Source organism: Protopterus annectens, chromosome 10.part0 (genome assembly GCF_019279795.1).
Source record: "Protopterus annectens isolate FY-2018-M chromosome 10.part0, PAN1.0, whole genome shotgun sequence".
Taxonomy (NCBI): domain Eukaryota; kingdom Metazoa; phylum Chordata; order Ceratodontiformes; family Protopteridae; genus Protopterus; species Protopterus annectens.
The window spans coordinates 1,255,009,773-1,255,029,454 of NC_056744.1; positions in this window are offsets into that span (position 1 = coordinate 1,255,009,773).

Genomic DNA, 19,682 nt, shown 5'->3' on the forward strand with positions numbered 1-19,682 from the left:
GGATTCGGTATATTAGAGGGTCAGCTCATGTTGGACAGTTTGGAGACAAAGCAAGAGAGACGAGAGTGCGTTGGTTTGGACATGTGCTGAGGAGGGATGATGGGTATATTGGGAAAAAGATGCTAAGGATGGAGCTGCCAGGTAAGAGGAATAGAGGAAGGCCTAAGATCAGGTTTATGGACGTGGTGAGAGAGGACATGCAGGCGGTTGCTGTGACAGAGCAAGATGCAGAGGATAGGAAGAAATGGAAAGAGATGATCCGCTGTGGCGACCCCTAACAGGAAAAGCCGAAAGAGAATGATGAGTGTGATCTCAGAGATAGTATATGTAATTACTGGAGGTATGTCCAGGAAAGAAGAATACATTTACAATATTGAAAACCAAATAATTGAGATGAAAGTATTGAGACCTCACTTCAGTGAACGACTGGATTTGAGAATACATTCCCACAGTAAGTAACGTGTTAGACAACAAGGTGGACTTTCCTTTTTCTCAACAGTAGTGCAATCTCAGAATTAGTATATTTAGTTGGGGGGGAGTGTGGCAGTCATAGCCCCCCACCTGGGTGGGTTGAGGATGGTATGGTTTCATTTCCATTAGTTGTTGTATGAGTGGTTACTTACCCTGGGAATGGATTCAGTGATCCACACATTCGCTGAAGTGAGGTTTCAATGCTTTCATCTTGACTATTTGGTCTTCGATATTGTGGGCTTTCTTGATGCTTGAAGTAGACCCATACATATATATAGAAACAAACCAACATAGTATATGTAATTACTGGAGGTATGTCTGGCAAAGAAGAATACATTTACAATATTGAAAACCAAATCGTTGAGATGAAAGCATCAAGACCTCACTTCAGTGAATGACTGGATTTGAGAATCCATTCCCATGGTAAGTAACCTGTTAGACAACAAGGTGGACTTTCCTTTTTCCCAACTGTAGTGCGATCTCATAATTGGTATATTTAGTTGTGGGGGGGTGTGGAGGTCATAGCCCCTCACCTAGGTGGGTTGAGGATGTTACGGTTTTGTTTCCATTAGTTGTTGTATGAGTGGTTACTTACCCTGGGAATGGATTCAGTGATCCACTCTAAAAGGTTCACTCCTGTTTAGATGTTGATATACACCCAAACCCAGGCCCTACCTCACACACAGCTTCACAGACTGATGCACGAACTCCCACTATCTCACACCTGCTTACCAGGCCCCCCAACTCTCTCCTCATAGTCCACCTATCGAAGCATCAACAATAAAATCACTCACCTGCATGCCCTTATAGAGGCATACATTCTTTGACATCCTCCGTCTGTCTGAAATATGGCTTAACCCATCAATACAAGACAGTGCAGTCCTACCCCCTGGCTATAGTATCCTGAGACTTGACCGTAATAATAAGAAGGATGGAAGCATAGCCATACTTTACAAGAATGGACTACAAGTTACCTCCCTAGACCCTAAACCTCCACACTCTAGTAATGCAGAGATTCTTTTATCCAAAATACAGCTTATTAAATGTAAAGCCATTTATATAATCTGTATCTACCTTCCCCAGACAACAATACTAACACACTAGAGGATATCCTTAGCTGGCTCTCAACCAACTACCCACAAGAAACCATAATACTTGGCGACTTTAATATAAATTGGACCTCCTGCATATCTGAACAGTCTTCCACCCATATCAACCTATATGGTTTTAGCCAAAATATCACATCCCTACTCAAACTAATAAACTCAACAACAAAACAAGTACCCTTGACTGGATACTCACTAATACTCACCAACAAACCTACAAAACTGGAACTCTCTCAGAGGATATAAGTGACCACTCACTGACCTAGCTAATTAGATATAAGACCGGACTTCCAAACTCAACCATCTACAAAACTATTCGATCTAGCAAAAATTTTAACCCTACTAGTTTCCAAGCAGAACTAAGCGCCTGTAACTGGTCACCCCTGAAACACCTCCCATTAGACAACGCAGTTAGCTTCTTTAATTCTAAATTCTATTAATTCTTGACTGCCATGCCCCACTACGTAAAATTAGAATTAGAACCCAACCAGCACCATGGCTCTCCAAAACTACCAAACAAATAATCCTCCAAAGAAATAAACTATGGGCCAAATGGCGCTACTAAAAGCCCCTCAGATCACTTACAATTCAAACAGCTAAGAAACCAAACAAAACAAGCTATATTGTCTGATAAAAGAAACTACTGTCAGATTCAACAAACCCACCAAAAATCAAAAATTCTGGCTAGGCATTAACAATCTCTAGCACCCGGACGCCTGCAACACCTACTCCCTCAGGCTCTGATCACTACAACCCCATCCAAATAGCCAACTCAATTAACACATCTTTCACTGAAACAATTCTATCTCTCGCCAACCAACTATCCCCTAGTATCACTTACCCTACTACAACATCTATCAATAATACCCCCATTTCATCTTCAGCCCACATCCCTTATCTGTAACCTCCTTCAGAAACTTAAACCCACCACACTCTCTGCATATCTACTACCTGAAGAATACCTGCAAAAAGCAGCAAAGGTCATAGCCCACCCCATATCCATCCTCATTAGCAGAACTATTTCTGAAGGAACCATCCCTTAATTTGTAAAATCATTCCTGCACAAAGGTGGTAACTCCAATGAGTTTTCTAACTATAGGCCCATTGCCATACTATCCCCTTTTGAAAATAATGGAGAAATGTATTCATTTACAACTACTAACACACCTACTTAAGAACAATTTACTAGCCACCTGTCAACATGGGTTTAGACCATTTCACAGCACCACCTCTGCTCTCTTATCCTTTACTGACCGCATTAAAAGCAATTGCAACAATGACACTCTATCCTCAGCCCTTTTATAGATCTGTCAAAGCATTTGACATGGTTAACCAAACCCTCATAAACACACTTAAAAACTTGTCATTAGATGCTCTTGCTATACAGTGGTTCCAATCATATTTAGATAATAGGCAACAGGCTGTACTATGGTATAATTCCTTACCTTCTCACCTCCCAGTCATTCTAGGTGTCCCTCAAGGATGCATTCTGGGCCCTTTACTCTTCTCCATCTTTACTAATGACATCAATTCGGGTTATTCCACAAGCTGTCTGTATCCAATACGCAGATGACTCCACACTCATATGCTCTGCTAATTCCCCATTAGAACAGTGTAGTGTGACAGTGGTGAGGACTGCAGTGGAAATGGCAGTTCCGTTTAAGATGGAGGTGGGATTACATCAAGGATCAGCTCTGAGTCCTTTCTTATTTGCAGTGGTGATGGACAGGTTGACAGATGAGATCAGACAGGAGGCCCCGTGGACTATGATGTTTGCAGATGACATTGTGATCTGTAGTGAGAGTAGGAATCAGGTTGAGGAGACTCTGGAGAGGTGGAGATATGCTCTAGAGAGCAGAGGAATAAGGGTCAGCAGGGCTAAGACAGAATATATGTGTGTAAATGAGAGGGAGGGTAGAGGAATGGTGAGGATGCAGGGAGTAGAGTTGGTAAAGGTGGATGAGTTTAAGTACTTGGGATCAACAGTTCAGAGTAATGGTGAATGTGGAAGAGGTGAAGAAGAGAGTACAGGCAGGGTGGAATGGGTGGAAAAGAGTGTCAGGAGTGATTTGTGACAGACTGGTAGCAGTAAGAGTGAAAGGAAGGTCTACAAGAGTGTAGTGAGACCAGCTATGTTATATGGGTTGGAGACAGTGGCATTGACAAAAAGGCAGGAGTCAGAGCTGGATGTGGCAGAGTTAAAGATGTTAAGATTTGCAATCGGTGTGACTAGGATGGATAGGATTAGGATTCGGTATATTAGAGGGTCAGCTCATGTTGGACAGTTTGGAGACAAAGCAAGAGAGACGAGATTGCGTTGGTTTGGACATGTGCTGAGGAGGGATGATGGGTATATTGGGAAAAAGATGCTAAGGATGGAGCTGCCAGGTAAGAGGAATAGAGGAAGGCCTAAGATCAGGTTTATGGACGTGGTGAGAGAGGACATGCAGGCGGTTGCTGTGACAGAGCAAGATGCAGAGGATAGGAAGAAATGGAAAGAGATGATCCGCTGTGGCGACCCCTAACAGGAAAAGCCGAAAGAGAATGATGAGTGTGATCTCAGAGATAGTATATGTAATTACTGGAGGTATGTCCAGGAAAGAAGAATACATTTACAATATTGAAAACCAAATAATTGAGATGAAAGTATTGAGACCTCACTTCAGTGAACGACTGGATTTGAGAATACATTCCCACAGTAAGTAACGTGTTAGACAACAAGGTGGACTTTCCTTTTTCTCAACAGTAGTGCAATCTCAGAATTAGTATATTTAGTTGGGGGGGAGTGTGGCAGTCATAGCCCCCCACCTGGGTGGGTTGAGGATGGTATGGTTTCATTTCCATTAGTTGTTGTATGAGTGGTTACTTACCCTGGGAATGGATTCAGTGATCCACACATTTGCTGAAGTGAGGTTTCAATGCTTTCATCTTGACTATTTGGTCTTCGATATTGTGGGCTTTCGATGCTTTGAAGTAGACCCATACATATATATAGAAACAAACCAACATAGTATATGTAATTACTGGAGGTATGTCCGGCAAAGAAGAATACATTTACAATATTGAAAACCAAATCGTTGAGATGAAAGCATCAAGACCTCACTTCAGTGAATGACTGGATTTGAGAATCCATTCCCATGGTAAGTAACCTGTTAGACAACAAGGTGGACTTTCCTTTTTCCCAACTGTAGTGCGATCTCATAATTGGTATATTTAGTTGTGGGGGGGTGTGGAGGTCATAGCCCCTCACCTAGGTGGGTTGAGGATGTTACGGTTTTGTTTCCATTAGTTGTTGTATGAGTGGTTACTTACCCTGGGAATGGATTCAGTGATCCACTCTAAAAGGTTCACTCCTGTTTAGATGTTGATATACACCCAAACCCAGGCCCTACCTCACACACAGCTTCACAGACTGATGCACGAACTCCCACTATCTCACACCTGCTTACCAGGCCCCCCAACTCTCTCCTCATAGGCCACCTTAACATTCGAAGCATCAACAATAAAATCACTCACCTGCATGCCCTTATAGAGGTACATTCTTTTGACATCCTCCGTCTGTCTGAAATATGGCTTAACCCATCAATAAAAGACAGTGCAGTCCTACCCCCTGGCTATAGTATCCTGAGACTTGACCGTAATAATAAGAAGGATGGAAGCATAGCCATACTTTACAAGAATGGACTACAAGTTACCTCCCTAGACCCTAAACCTCCACACTCTAGTAATGCAGAGATTCTTTTATCCAAAATACAGCTTATTAAATGTAAAGCCATTTATATAATCTGTATCTACCTTCCCCCAGTCAACAATACTAACACACTAGAGGATATCCTTAGCTGGCTCTCAACCAACTACCCACAAGAAACCATAATACTTGGCGACTTTAATATAAATTGGACCTCCTGCATATCTGAACAGTCTTCCACCCATATCAACCTATATGGTTTTAGCCAAAATATCACATCCCTACTCAAACTAATAAACTCAACAACAAAACAAGTACCCTTGACTGGATACTCACTAATACTCACCAACAAACCTACAAAACTGGCAACCTCCCAGAGGATATAAGTGACCACTCACTGACCTAGCTAATTAGATATAAGACCAAACTTCCAAACTCAACCATCTACAAAACTATTCGATCTAGCAAAAATTTTAACCCTACTAGTTTCCAAGCAGAACTAAGTGCCTGTAACTGGTCACCCCTGAAACACCTCCCATTAGATGACGCAGTTAGCTTCTTTAATTCTAAATTCCTATTAATTCTTGACTGCCATGCCCCACTACGTAAAATTAGAATTAGAACCCAACCAGCACCATGGCTCTCCAAAACTACCAAACAAATAATCCTCCAAAGAAATAAACTATGGGCCAAATGGTGCTCTACTAAAAGCCCCTCAGATCACTTACAATTCAAACAGCTAAGAAACCAAACAAAACAAGCTATATTGTCTGATAAAAGAAACTACTGCTGTCAGATTCAACAAACCCACCAAAATAATCCTCAAAAATTCTGGCTAGGCATTAACAATCTCCTATACCCGGGACGCTCTGCAACACCTACTCCCTCAGGCTCTGATCACTACAACCCCATCCAAATAGCCAACTCATTTAACACATCTTTCACTGAAACAATTCTATCCCTCGCCAACCAACTATCCCCTAGTATCACTTGCCCTACTACAACATCTAACAATAATACCCCCCATTTCATCTTCAGCCTGCGCTCACATCCCTTATCTGTAACCTCCTTCAGAAACTTAAACCCACCACACTCTCTGCATATCTACTACCTGAAGAATACCTGCAAAAAGCAGCAAAGGTCATAGCCCACCCCATATCCATCCTCATTAGCAGAACTATTTCTGAAGGAACCATCCCCTTAATTTGTAAAATCTCTCACATCATTCCCCTGCACAAAGGTGGTAACTCCAATGAGTTTTCTAACTATAGGCCCATTGCCATACTATCCCCTTTGGCAAAAATAATGGAGAAATGTATTCATTTACAACTACTAACACACCTACTTAAGAACAATTTACTAGCCACCTGTCAACATGGGTTTAGACCATTTCACAGCACCACCTCTGCTCTCTTATCCTTTACTGACCGCATTAAAAGCAATTGCAACAATGACACTCTATCCTCAGCCCTTTTTATAGATCTGTCAAAAGCATTTGACATGGTTAACCACAACCTCCTCATAAACACACTTAAAAACTTGTCATTAGATGCTCTTGCTATACAGTGGTTCCAATCATATTTAGATAATAGGCAACAGGCTGTACTATGGTATAATTCCTTACCTTCTCACCTCCCAGTCATTCTAGGTGTCCCTCAAGGATCCATTCTGGGCCCTTTACTCTTCTCCATCTTTACTAATGACATCAATTCGGTTATTCCACAAGCTGTCTGTATCCAATACGCAGATGACTCCACACTCATATGCTCTGCTACCCCATTAGAACTTCAGTCACTACCCCAAAAGACCCTTAGCACAATTGAAAATTGGCTCCTACATAGGCATCTTATCTTAAACCCCCAAAAAACTAAAATGTTACTATTCACCCCCACCCGCAGAACCTCCCCACTTAACTTTACTGTCACCTCAAATAATGGTACTATAATAGCTCCTGAGCAAACCACTAAACGTCTCGGAGTACTAATAGATAATAACCTGTCTTATGAACCACACATTAACAACACCATAAAAACAGTCAATAAGAAACTAGGTTCCCTCTACAGGATCAAATCCTTTCTGACTCCTCCAGCTAGGGTCACCATTGCCCGCACCCACCTTATGTCTACCCTACTCTATGCCTCCCCGATCTAAACAAAAATAAGCAAAAGCAATCTGAGCAAACTCTCCTCCTCCTACAACAATATTGCCAGGTTTGCAGCTGGGTCCTCCTATAGAACCCATCACTGTGGCAATCTAAATCAGCTAGGATGAGTAGAACTGCCAAATGTTATACTTTTCAAACAACTAATTGTAGCCCATACGATCCTGCATCATCCTAACAATACACCCATACTTACTTCCCTAATCACCACCTATAGCAATCTCAAAACCCTACGCTCATCTAACAAACTACTTGTACACATAGCTAAATCCAATAATTCAGCTGGTGACACTCTGTTCTCTAATATAGTAGGTAAAACCTGGAACAGTCTCCCATGTCAACTAACCTCCCTATCCTCAGTTTACCTATTTAAAAGCAAGCTCAAACCATACCTTAAATCACTCTGGCTATGCCCCTGTATTAACCCAGACTAACCACCTATGCTTTCCCCGACACCCCTGACTCTAACCCTCTTTGAGCATTATCTTGTGTTAACTCTCTGATATTACTGTGCGGAACCCTTCAGTGGATTTTTTCCTCATGTAAATATGTATATACAGAAAAATTACATCAAATAACTGTACTCTTGTTAGACTGAATTGTAAAACTGTAACCTTGTTCTTTGTCTAGGTATATCCAAACCAATTAACACTACTGTTTTCTTTTGAAACTTATGTGTGACTTTAGAATCTATAGTCTCTCTTAAATATAAATTAGTATTTAAGTATTTATAGTACTATAGCCACTCCCCCACTTTCTAGATCCTATCTGCTTTCATCTGGGATAATTCCACCCACCCCTATTCTACTACCTACATTTAATAGCACCTATTAGCTTTCATCTGGCATTCTCCCATCCCCCTTCCAGTACCTTTACCTCACCACTCTATCTTCTGGTGTTGCATCACCAGGTAAAACAGTTCCTTCACTCACTAGCTGAATCACATATAATGATATACTCCTCTTTACTACCCCTCTTGTTCACACCCTCTTGTTCACACCATACCTCCTTACCTTGTATGAAAACCAGTTTCTTACGGGATTTCAGGTCCCAAAAGGCCATACTATCACTCCAGCTGTAAATCCTTCCACCTTCAACCATACTTACAGTACCAGATCCTATCCAACATCTTGTTCAGTCTATCAACATCTCAACCACAGGCACATTAGCTCTAGATCCAAACACTACCACAAACTAATAAACAAATTCCTGAGTTCATCACCAAGTATAGACTCAACCTAATACTTGGTGGTGATATTCACCCCAACCCTGGCCCACTCACTTCAGATACACATACCCCCTCTACTTGTAGTCTAAGCTACAAACCTACAATTAATAGGCCAACTAACTCTCTCCTAGTCTGTCATCTCAATATTAGAAGCATTAATAACAAGGTACATGAATTGCATGCACTTCTGGATGTCCACTCCCTGAGATTCTCTGTTTATCTGAAACCTGGTTAAAACCTAACACTAAAGACAATGAAGTGTTACCACCTGGGTACAACATACACAGGCTGGATCGTGCTTGAGGAAGGGGTGGGCTAGCTGTACTCTATAAATCTGAGTTGAATGTCACCATAGATGTAATACAACCTCCACAGATTAATAACTCTGAGATTCTTGCCACCAAATTGCAACTTAATAAAATAAATACATTAATATCATCTGTATGTACATTCCCCAGGTAACAATATATCTACATTTGAAGATATCCTGCACTGGTTATCATGTCACTACCCCAAGAAACCCTACTACTTGGAGACTTTAATATAGACTGGGGCACCTGTTCCTTAGAATCCCCAACCACCCATATTAACCTGCATGCATTTATACAAATCATATCCACCCCTACCAGGATAGGTAAACCCAACCAAAAAGAAAGTATACTTGACTGGGTACTCATAAACAGTCACCCCCAACTGTACACCTCTGGTACCCTCCTTAATGGCCTAAGCGATCACCTTCTCACATATGTAATTAAGCACAAAACCATTAATTCCCAACAACCCTTACTCAGAAAGGTTAGAAACAATAAAAACTTTGACCCTGCCAAATTCCAACAAGAACTAAACTCATGTAATTGGTCTATTCTAAAACACCTCACCTTGGAGGAAGCAGTAGCATACTTTAACAACAAATTCCTTGAGATCCTTGATTTGCATGCACCTGTTCATTCAAAGAGAACCAAGGCAAAAACTGCACCATGGCTTTCTATAGAGTCTAAACTCAAAATTACCCTTAGAAACAAAGCATGGGCTTTATGGCGTTCTTCTAAAGACCCTCAAGATCACATTAAATACAGGCAATCCAGGAACAAAACCAAAAAATCAATTTTACAAGACAAAAAACAATACTACTGTAATTTAAAGACAGTAAATCAAAATAACCCTCAGAAGTTTTGGGCAGGTTTAAATAATCTTCTACATCCTGGACAAACTTCAACCCCAATCCCTGCTGCTACTATTGATAAAACCCCTGAAGATGTTTCTGATAGTTTTAACCAATTCTTTACTGAGACAATTCAAGCCCTAGCTAGCCAACTACCTCCTAGCTCCCCTGGTCCTGAAAGTGGCACCCCTAGAAACCTACTTGCGTTCAGTTTCCAACCAGTCACTTCACTTATCCGTACCTTGATCAAAAAATTAAAACCCACTACACTTTCTGCTGATCAACTCCCTGCCGAGTACCTACAAAAATCAGCTGATGCTATTGCTTACCCCGTCTCAATACTAATCAATCGAACCATAGTAGAAGCTAAAATTCCCACCATCTGGAAAATATCCTATGCAATCCCACTTCACAAAGGAGGCAGCTCTACTGAATTCTCCAATTATAGGCCAATAGCTATACTCTCTCCACTTGCAAAGATTATGGAAAAATGTATTCATAGACAACTCATGCACCACCTAATCCAAAATCGCCTTATGGCAGACACTCAGCATGGCTTCTGTCCTCATCACAGCACTACTCCTAGCCTTTACTAACACCATAAACCATAATCGCAACAATAATTATATATCCTCAGCCCTCTTTTTGGATCTTTCCAAGGCATTCGATATGGTTGATCACCAACTTTTAATCCACACCCTGCAAACATTCTGTCTAGATACTGGAGCCCTCCAATGGTTTCAATCCTGCCCGAATGGTCAACAGCAGGCTGTCCTTTGGCAGAACAAACTCTCTAACCTTCTACCTAACACCCTTGGAGTACCACAAGGCTCTATACTAGGGCCCTTGCTGTTCTCCATCTTCATTAACGACCTTTATACTGTCATCCCAAAAGTCAGCTGTATCCAATATGCTGATGACTCTACTCTGATTTGCTCAGCCACATCTCCAGTAGAGTTATGGTCAGCTACCCAGACCACCTTTAATACAATAGAAAACTGGCTTTCTGAACATCGTCTGATCCTAAATCCCAAAAAAACTAAAATGCTGTTATTTTCACCAACACGTAGGTCTACCGCTTTCACCTTTACCATAAAATCAAATGATGGCACAATAATCTTCCCTGACCCATCTACAAAACTATTAGGTGTCATCATAGACAATAATCTCAAATTTGACCTACATGTTAACCAAACTATCAAAACCATCAATAAAAAACTAGGGTCACTTTACAGAATAAACGCCTTCCTAACCCCTCCAGCTAAAATTGCCATAGCTCGCTCTCACCTGCTTTCAACCCTTCTGTATGCATCCCCTCTACTCTCGAATTTGAACAAGACTGTCCTTAACAAACTCTCAATTTGCTACAACCACATTGCCAGGTTTGCCACTGGGCTGCCTTTTAGGACACATCATTGCATCAATCTAAATCAGCTTGGTTGGCTTGAACTACCTAGCCTAATCCAATATAACCAACTGATTATGGCCTATAAAATCCTCTATAATCCGGACAATACTCCTGCACTTAAAAATATTATCACCCCCTATAACAATCCTAGACCACTTCGATCCTCTAACAAACTACTAATTCACACTAGCAAAATTAATTTCACATCCGGTGATTCTCTCTTTGCAAACTCTTTAAGTAGATCCTGGAACTCTCTTCCAGCTGATATTACCTTACTTTCCACCTTAGGTCAATTTAAAACTAGACTCAAACAACATTTGTCACTTAACTGGCTATGTCAATATATCAAGCCTGGCTAACTCGAATGTGTAAAAATATGTTAACCAGTTTACTGTGTGATTTAATTTAATCCTGACTTGTGCTCAGGACTAACTGTAACCTGTGGAACTTGTTTAACTTGCTTACTTATGTAATCTCTGTAAATAGTCTGTTTGTAATATGTAATGCTGGTATTATGTAATGCTGTATCTGCTTACCCTTGGAGCTTTTCTCCCCGGGCCTCCGCTGAAAATGGACATGCATCCAGTCGGACTATCCCGGTCAACAAATGTAAAATAAAATAATAAATAAAATAAATTACATAAAGCTGTGTTCATATCAGGTATTGCCTATTGGAATGCTAAATCACACTTAGGCAATTTGTGACTAAGCATTGTAATGTACCAATGTCTATTGTAAATACCATTGTAATGTACCAATGTATATTGTAATTACCATTGTGATGTACCAGTGTCTATTGCAATTACCATTGCAATGTACCAATGTCTATTGTAATTACCAATGTAACATACCAATGTCTATTGTAGATACCATTGTAATGTACCAATGTCTATTGTAAATACCATTGTATGTACCAATGTTTATTGTAATTACCATTGTAATGTACCAATGTCTATTGTAATTACCATTGTAATGTCCCAATGTCTATTGTAATTACCATTGTAATTTACCAATGTCTATTGTAAATACCATTGTAATGTACCAATGTCTATTGTAATTACCATTGTAATGTACCAATGTCTATTGTAATTACCATTGTAATGTACCAATGTCTATTGTAATTACCATTGTAATATACCAATGTCTATTGTAATTACCATTGCTCTTGCTTTTTTGCTGCTTCTGGAGCTTTTCTCCCAAGGCCTCCACTGAAAATGAACAAATATCCAGCTGGACTAGCCCGGTCAACAAATGTAAAATAAAAATAAAATAAAAATTTCCAGCACATCCTTAAGAAAAAAAACTCCAAATTGCTAGTGCAGTGGATATTGAAAAATATTGAAGATTTATTCAAAACAGTCACAATGTAGGAAACCAGGCTGAGGCAAAAATAAACTGGTTTTACCCTATGGCATCATCAGTGTATACCAGGAACTGGCTACAACAGTACATTTAAAGCCAGCATTTAAAGATACAGTCCACTTTAGAAAAGAGTTAAACAAACAAAAGATTCAATAAGTTAAAAGAGTTCAAGTAACTCATCCTCCAAAAATAAAAAAAAAAAAATATGAATATATTGCCACATAGTTTACACAAACTCTTACCAATAATAAGTTATTAAATATGACAAAATCATTATATTTGTGAACGTATCAAATGAAGCTCATATTTATAATTCAAGAACTCACAAAGTGGATATATCAACAATAATCACTTAACCCAGGCTTATATAGTGCACCAAAGTTGATAACCCACATTCTTTCTTTTTGTGACAATATTTTATGTTTAGAAACATTAGATAAATCGTGACCCATTAACATATCAATACCTATAAAAATAAAATGGGTTGTGGAATGTTCAAACTTATGTTTGAAAAGGGCACCCCTGCAGCATCTACAGTTAATGTCACTTAGATGGACCACAATTCGTTGTTTTAAAAGTCTTGATGTCTTTCCAATGTAGAAGGCTCCACATTGGCAGACTGCCATATAAACTACCCACTCACTTGTACATGTTATTACATTTCTAATATCGTAAACCTTGGATATATTAACTGACGTAAACAACTTTGTTTTAGAAAGAATTTTACAATAAGTACAATTACAACAAAACATACTTCCACATGATCTACTCCTTTTATTCTTATAAACACCAATCACATCCCTTTTAAAGCTTGAAAAATATTCCCCTAAAGTTTTTTCCCTTTGATAACCAAAATAACAGTAGGTATTCAAACTTTGTTAAAAAAATGGGTCTGTTTGATCACCTCTTTAACCTTAAAGGTATTTGTCCCAGAAGTGGTTATAAATCTAGATGCACATATTTCTCAGCCGTCCAACTTCACTTCATCCATATTTTCCAACAAGGTTTCCCTCAGCTGGTTAATAACTATATCATGAGCCTTTTTTTTTTTACTAAGGTTTTCCTATATCCCCTTTTTTTAAATCTTTTTTCAATTTTCAAAGCCTCTAGTCTAAATACCTCATCAAGACTAGAAATATGCCTCAGTCATAAAAATTGTGCTGTGGGAATATTTTCAATAACATGATCTGGATGACAACTGGAAGCATGTAATAAAGAATTCTTACTGAAAGGTTTATGATATAAACTCATAGCTATACTCCCATCAATAAGTTTTGTCACGTTAACATCCAAAAAGTCTGCGTTAAACAAATCCAACCTACTAAAAAAATAAACCAAACTGATTGGCATTACGATATTCAACAAACTGCCCCCCGCTAATCCAGTGTACCAGACCAAACCCACCAGCAGTCATCAAGGATATGCCGCCACATATTTAGATATTTTTATGGGGATTTTCCACATTATGAATCAAATTAAGCTCTAAGTACCCCATAAATAAATTTGCATATATGGGTGCAAAAGTAGCACCCATTGCTGTACCCTTTATTTGCAAGAGCCAGTCAGCTTTATAAACACATTATGTTCTACTACTACACCAAGTAATTTCAACAGAAATTCCACGGATGTATCAGTATACAACTGAGAATATTGCAACCAATATCTAACAGAAAGTATTCCACCTTGATGGGGAATGCAAGTGTACAATGACTGAACATCTAATTGCATAAATAATAGTTTGGGGGAACCAGGAACTCATTCATTAATACCAGAAACTCATTGGTAGCATTGATCTGTGTTCGTACAAACTTTAAAAGCAGTTTAATTTTGGTTTCAAGATACACTTTCAAAGGTTCAGTGAAAAAGCCTCTCCCCAAGAGTATTGGTCTACCAGGTGGGTTTGTTACCTGCTTATGGATTTTGAGTAACATGTAAAACCATTGTGGCTTGGGATCATCTACTATCAGTTCTTGCACAAGAGATTCCAGAATATCCCTCTGATATTTGGCCTCAACCAAGAATCTATCTATAAATAATCTAAATTCAAAGCCAGGGTCAAAAGGCAGCTTACAATATGATACAGAATTGCTCAATTGTTTCATTACCTCCATATCATAATCACCTGAATCCCAAATTATAAATTGTAGCACCATTCTTGTCTGCACTAATGATTATAATATTCTCATCATCTCTTAAATTATTGAATGCAATTTTCTGCCTCTGAATTAAATGGTAATTGTAATTCTTAAAAATATGTTTTGACTTACGTGCAGATCTTGAATCACCTGTTGTTCAAATATTCTAACTGTAGTATGATATGGTGGCTGAAAAGTAGAACGTTTAAACCTAAAGGAGGTATTGCTGGTATTATTAATTGGCTGCCTTTGAGTATAAAAATATTTTAAATTCAAACCTCGGCAAAAATGTTTTAAACCCATAACAACAGAATACTGGGAAGCATACAAAGATGGAATAGACCCCAGGCCTTTATTTAATATATCCGTTTCAGCCTTTGAAAAATTTTTTGAAGTCAAATTAACCAACTGGTTCTCATTCTCATTGTCTCAATTGGCGTCATCCACAATACTAATAAATCCAGCATTCACTTCTCCATCAACTTCTTGAATATTTCTTCCATTGTTTCTCTTCCTGTGTTTCCTCCCACCTCTCCTAAAGGGACTCTAGATCATTTATTAATGGGTGAATTAAGGTTGAATACTTCACCTGTATTGGTATCAATATCAGTATCTGAACAGTTAGATGAGAATTCAGAGGCACTGGATTCAGCATTACACTAGCTCCAGAGGATTTCTTTAAAATCAAGCACGCTCTTTCTCCTAACTCTGGCATTCTTTTTAGTACTATCTGTGCAGCATACTGCTCTCTTGGTCTTCTTCCAGGCATATGCTGCATTGCTTTGATAATCCTTCATATCTCATTGATACTTCTTTATTATACAATCTCGTAACTCTGCTTAATACATCTTGACTTAATTTAGAAAGTCAGCATGTTTCTCACTGTATCCATGTTGTGACACACATTTCAGCACATTCTCATACTTTTCATTCAATCTGTCATTCAGTATAACTAATTGCTGATCATAATATTCAATCAGCAAAGTAATAAACATTTTGGAGGCTGTTTTTTGGACGTTACTCCATTTATCCACCAAAGTTGCATTATCAGCTCCAACTCCCAGTTCTACATATACTCGTAGACCTCTAGGAGCAATAGCAGAATTTAAATAAGCTTTTAAAAGCTTGGTGTGCCAAATGTTTGCTTGCACATTCCTTGTAGTGTCCAGAAGCATTCTAAACTCCTTCTCCATGTCAGACTGCATAGTCACACTCTCTGTAAATGTATACGCTGTTTCAGTGGCAAAGATCATAAAGTCATCCTTATCATCTGAAACCCCAAATCTCCACCTTCAGCCATGGTCACCAATACAACTAGTATGACTGAATGATCATCCGGGAGTGTAAAGAATTAGTTATTCAGCAGTTAAGTGGTTTACTATACACAGCCACCTAAATATCATATATTCCATTGAAAGGTGCCAAAAAATGCCACAGATGAATATGTACTCCAACCAATAGCCATCTTCAGTATCAAGCAAGATATTTCATATTCAAATATGTGATCAGCACTTGTACTATAAACAAGCCAAACAATAAAACCAGTGCATGAATAGGTTCATAGGTGTGTACTAGGCTAATGGCCCTGGAGCCTTTACAAGCCTAGCCCATAGGAGTACCCTGGCATTGTGCCACCCAACCTTAGTTCTGAGTGCTTCTGTCTAGTAGAGCCACTGGAGTGATCCCTGGGGTGAATTTTCTATTTCCCATTCACTCATCAAGATTTCTCTTGAAGCGGGTCAGTGAGGTGCTCTGTTTGACATGTACGGGAAGTCTATTCTATAGCATGGGCAGTCTCTGGGTTATGAAAGGAGGGGGAGTATCGATATTCATCAAAGATACCCACACCTCCAGGTTGGTGGCAAAGCACGAAGCATCAGAGACTATCCATGTGCAACTAACAGTGGGTAAAACTGCTTTCCAGTTTATAGCCTGCTACAGACCACCCTCCCAAACCCAGGAACCCCACTCGGCCTTCCTGAGAACACTGGAAAATATGAAGGTCTCTCCAAACACCATTATATTGGGTGACTTCAATTATCCAAACATAGACTGGGAGCATTACTCTAGCTCCAACACCCTAGCTCAAAGGTTCCTAGAATTTATAAACTCAAATGCTATGGAACAACTTGTTACCACTCCCACAAGAGGGGAAAACATACTGGACCTGATCATCGCCAACATGGGGACTCTATGCTCCAGACCAGAAGTGTATCCTCACTGGTAAGATCAGACCATAAACTAATCTCACTGGATATTCACATCCCGAGCCCACCCCCTGCCCAGAAAACCACAGTGAAAAACTTCTCTAAAGCAAATTTCACACTCCTCAAAACCGAGGTGGAATCCATCAAAGCCCCGGCCTGTGGAAAATCTGGCCCAGACCAGAATCCTTTATAAATGCATTCTATGAACACCTTCAGGAATGCATGGATCATCACGATCCCAAATAAAACCAAGACCCAATCCTCCAAAGGCAGACGTCCTGTCTGGTGGACCCCAGCCATAAACAAACTATACAATAGAAGGAGGAAGCTACTAAATGATAGAGCAAAATCCCAAAAAGGGAAGGCATTACTGATCAGTATTAGCAAAAAACGACGGGCACTCATAAAATTGTCTAAGGCCAGCTTGAGAGAAAAATTGCACAGGACACTAAGGATAATCACAAGGCTTTCTTTAGTTATGTTAGGAACCTGGGTGGTAATTCCCAGATATGCTCAGAATTAGTCCAAAATGACAAAAATACACTGAACCCACAGACATTGCCAACATCCTAGCTGACAGGTTCAGCGCAAACTTCTCCTCCCCACCAAAGGGCAAATATCTATCCCAGCAGAGTGCTGCCCCCTGACATCTCAGATGCTCAGGTAAGAGCCACCCTCTCCAAAGCAAAAACACAGCATCAATTGGACCAGACGGTGTCCCGGGCTGCGTCTACATGAACTCCAAGAAGAGCTAAACCCAAACATAAAACTACTGTTCAATCTCAGCCTTACTGGGATATGTGCCCAAGAGTGGCGTGCAACAGTGGTCCCTCTCCATAAAGGTGGTGCCTCAACGGATCCTGGAAACTATCGCCCATAAGCCTGACTAGCTTGGTCTGCAAAGCTATGGAAAGGATCATTATGGACCTCATAAATAAAGATATTGGGGACCTACAGACACTGGGTCCTACAGTTCAGCTTTGTTAAGGGCAGATCCTGCCTCTTAAACCTGGTTGATTTCTTTGAAACAGTCACCAAGGCCATTGACGAGGGAAGGTGGTCCACACAGCCTACCTGGACCTCGCAAAGCCTTCGATACAATACCCACTCGGGCATTATAGATAAGCTCACCAGCTTAAATATAAACCCCTATGTGACTAGATGGATTGCAAACTGGCTCAAGGACAGAACCCACATGGTTAGAATTGCTGGAGCCATGTCAGACTCCAAACCAGTTACAAGTGGTGTCCCACAAGGCTCAGTCCTGGGACCTCTTGTTCGGTATATATTTCTCGGAGGTACAGGCCAACACTGAAGGACTGTGGCTGACCAAGTTCGCAGATGACTGCAAACTAGGCGCCATAATCGACTCTCCAGCCGACACAAGCATCCTCCAAAAGGGCCTCATAGAAACAGACAACTGGTACCAGAGCCATGGCCTCAAGCTAAATGCCAAAAGTGTATAGTCATCCCTTTGGCAAAAACAAAGTGCTCACAAACTACCACATAGGTGGTAATCCATTAAGTACAGAAGAAGTAATTAGGGACCTGGGGACCCAAGTTGATAGCAATCTCTCATTTGACAACCACGTGGCCAAAGTGGTTAGAAAAACATTTTATATAGCCCACCTAATCATGAAGGGATTCACATCTACATCAGGAGGTCATCGTGCCTCTTTACTCATCCCTCATCAGGCCCATAATTGAGTACAATGCCTTTTGGGATGTACCTTACCAGACACCTGCAGCAACTGGAAAGACCAAAAGTACCTCACCAAGAGGATCAAGGGCTCAAACAGATACCATATGCTGCCGGTTAAAGAAACTCCAGCTCTACTCAGTGGCATACCACCTGTTCAGAGGCGATCTGTGCCTGGCGATAAAGCCATGTCCAACCCGGAATTAATGGACATGCTGCACCTCAGAAAATCAAATCCCATCAAACTCTGGCCTTTCGAGAGACTTGAACCTCAACAATGAAATAAATAGGACATGCTGGAGGGACAGATTCATAACCAGAGGCTCCCTTCACTCTGGAATAAAATCCCAGTCCAGGTTAGGCAGAGTCCCTCATTGACTCTCTTCAAGAGGAATCTTGATGAGTGGATGGGAGATCATAGGTTTACCCGGTATCACTTCTGTGTCACTGTTAGACAGAGGCACAGTATACTAGCCTCAAAAAGGGCATAGCAAATAAATTTAAAATGGGTGGCGAAGCCAAACACATTCTGGCTAGGCTTATAAATGCCCTAGCAGATAGCCTAGTATGAACCTATGAACCTATGAACCTGTCCCTCCAGCATGTTCTGTTGATTGTGGTAATGAGGTTGAGGTCTCTGAGCATGTGATGTGGAGGGTTTGAGATTTCTTTAGATGCAGCATTTCTAACAAAGCTGGGTCAGATATGGCTTTGAAAGTCAAGCAGATCGCCTCAGTAGGCGATATGAGACAGAGAATAGTTGGAGATTTTTGAGTCTGTCCATATAGGACAAGTGTTTAAGGCCCTAGGATCCTCTTTGTGAGGTACTTTGGTAGCCTCTCCAGTTGTTGCAAGTGTTTAGTGAGGTACATGCCAAATGGGGCATTGTACACAATGATTGGCCTAATGAAGAAAGAGTAAAGGGAGACAATGTCCTCTTTCTTCCTGGATACAAAAGCCTTTAGTAATGAGATGTGCTTACATAGAAGGGCTTTCTGACCATGGGGACAATGTGGTGGTCAAAGAAAGGTTGCTGTTAACCGGTGTTGCCAGAT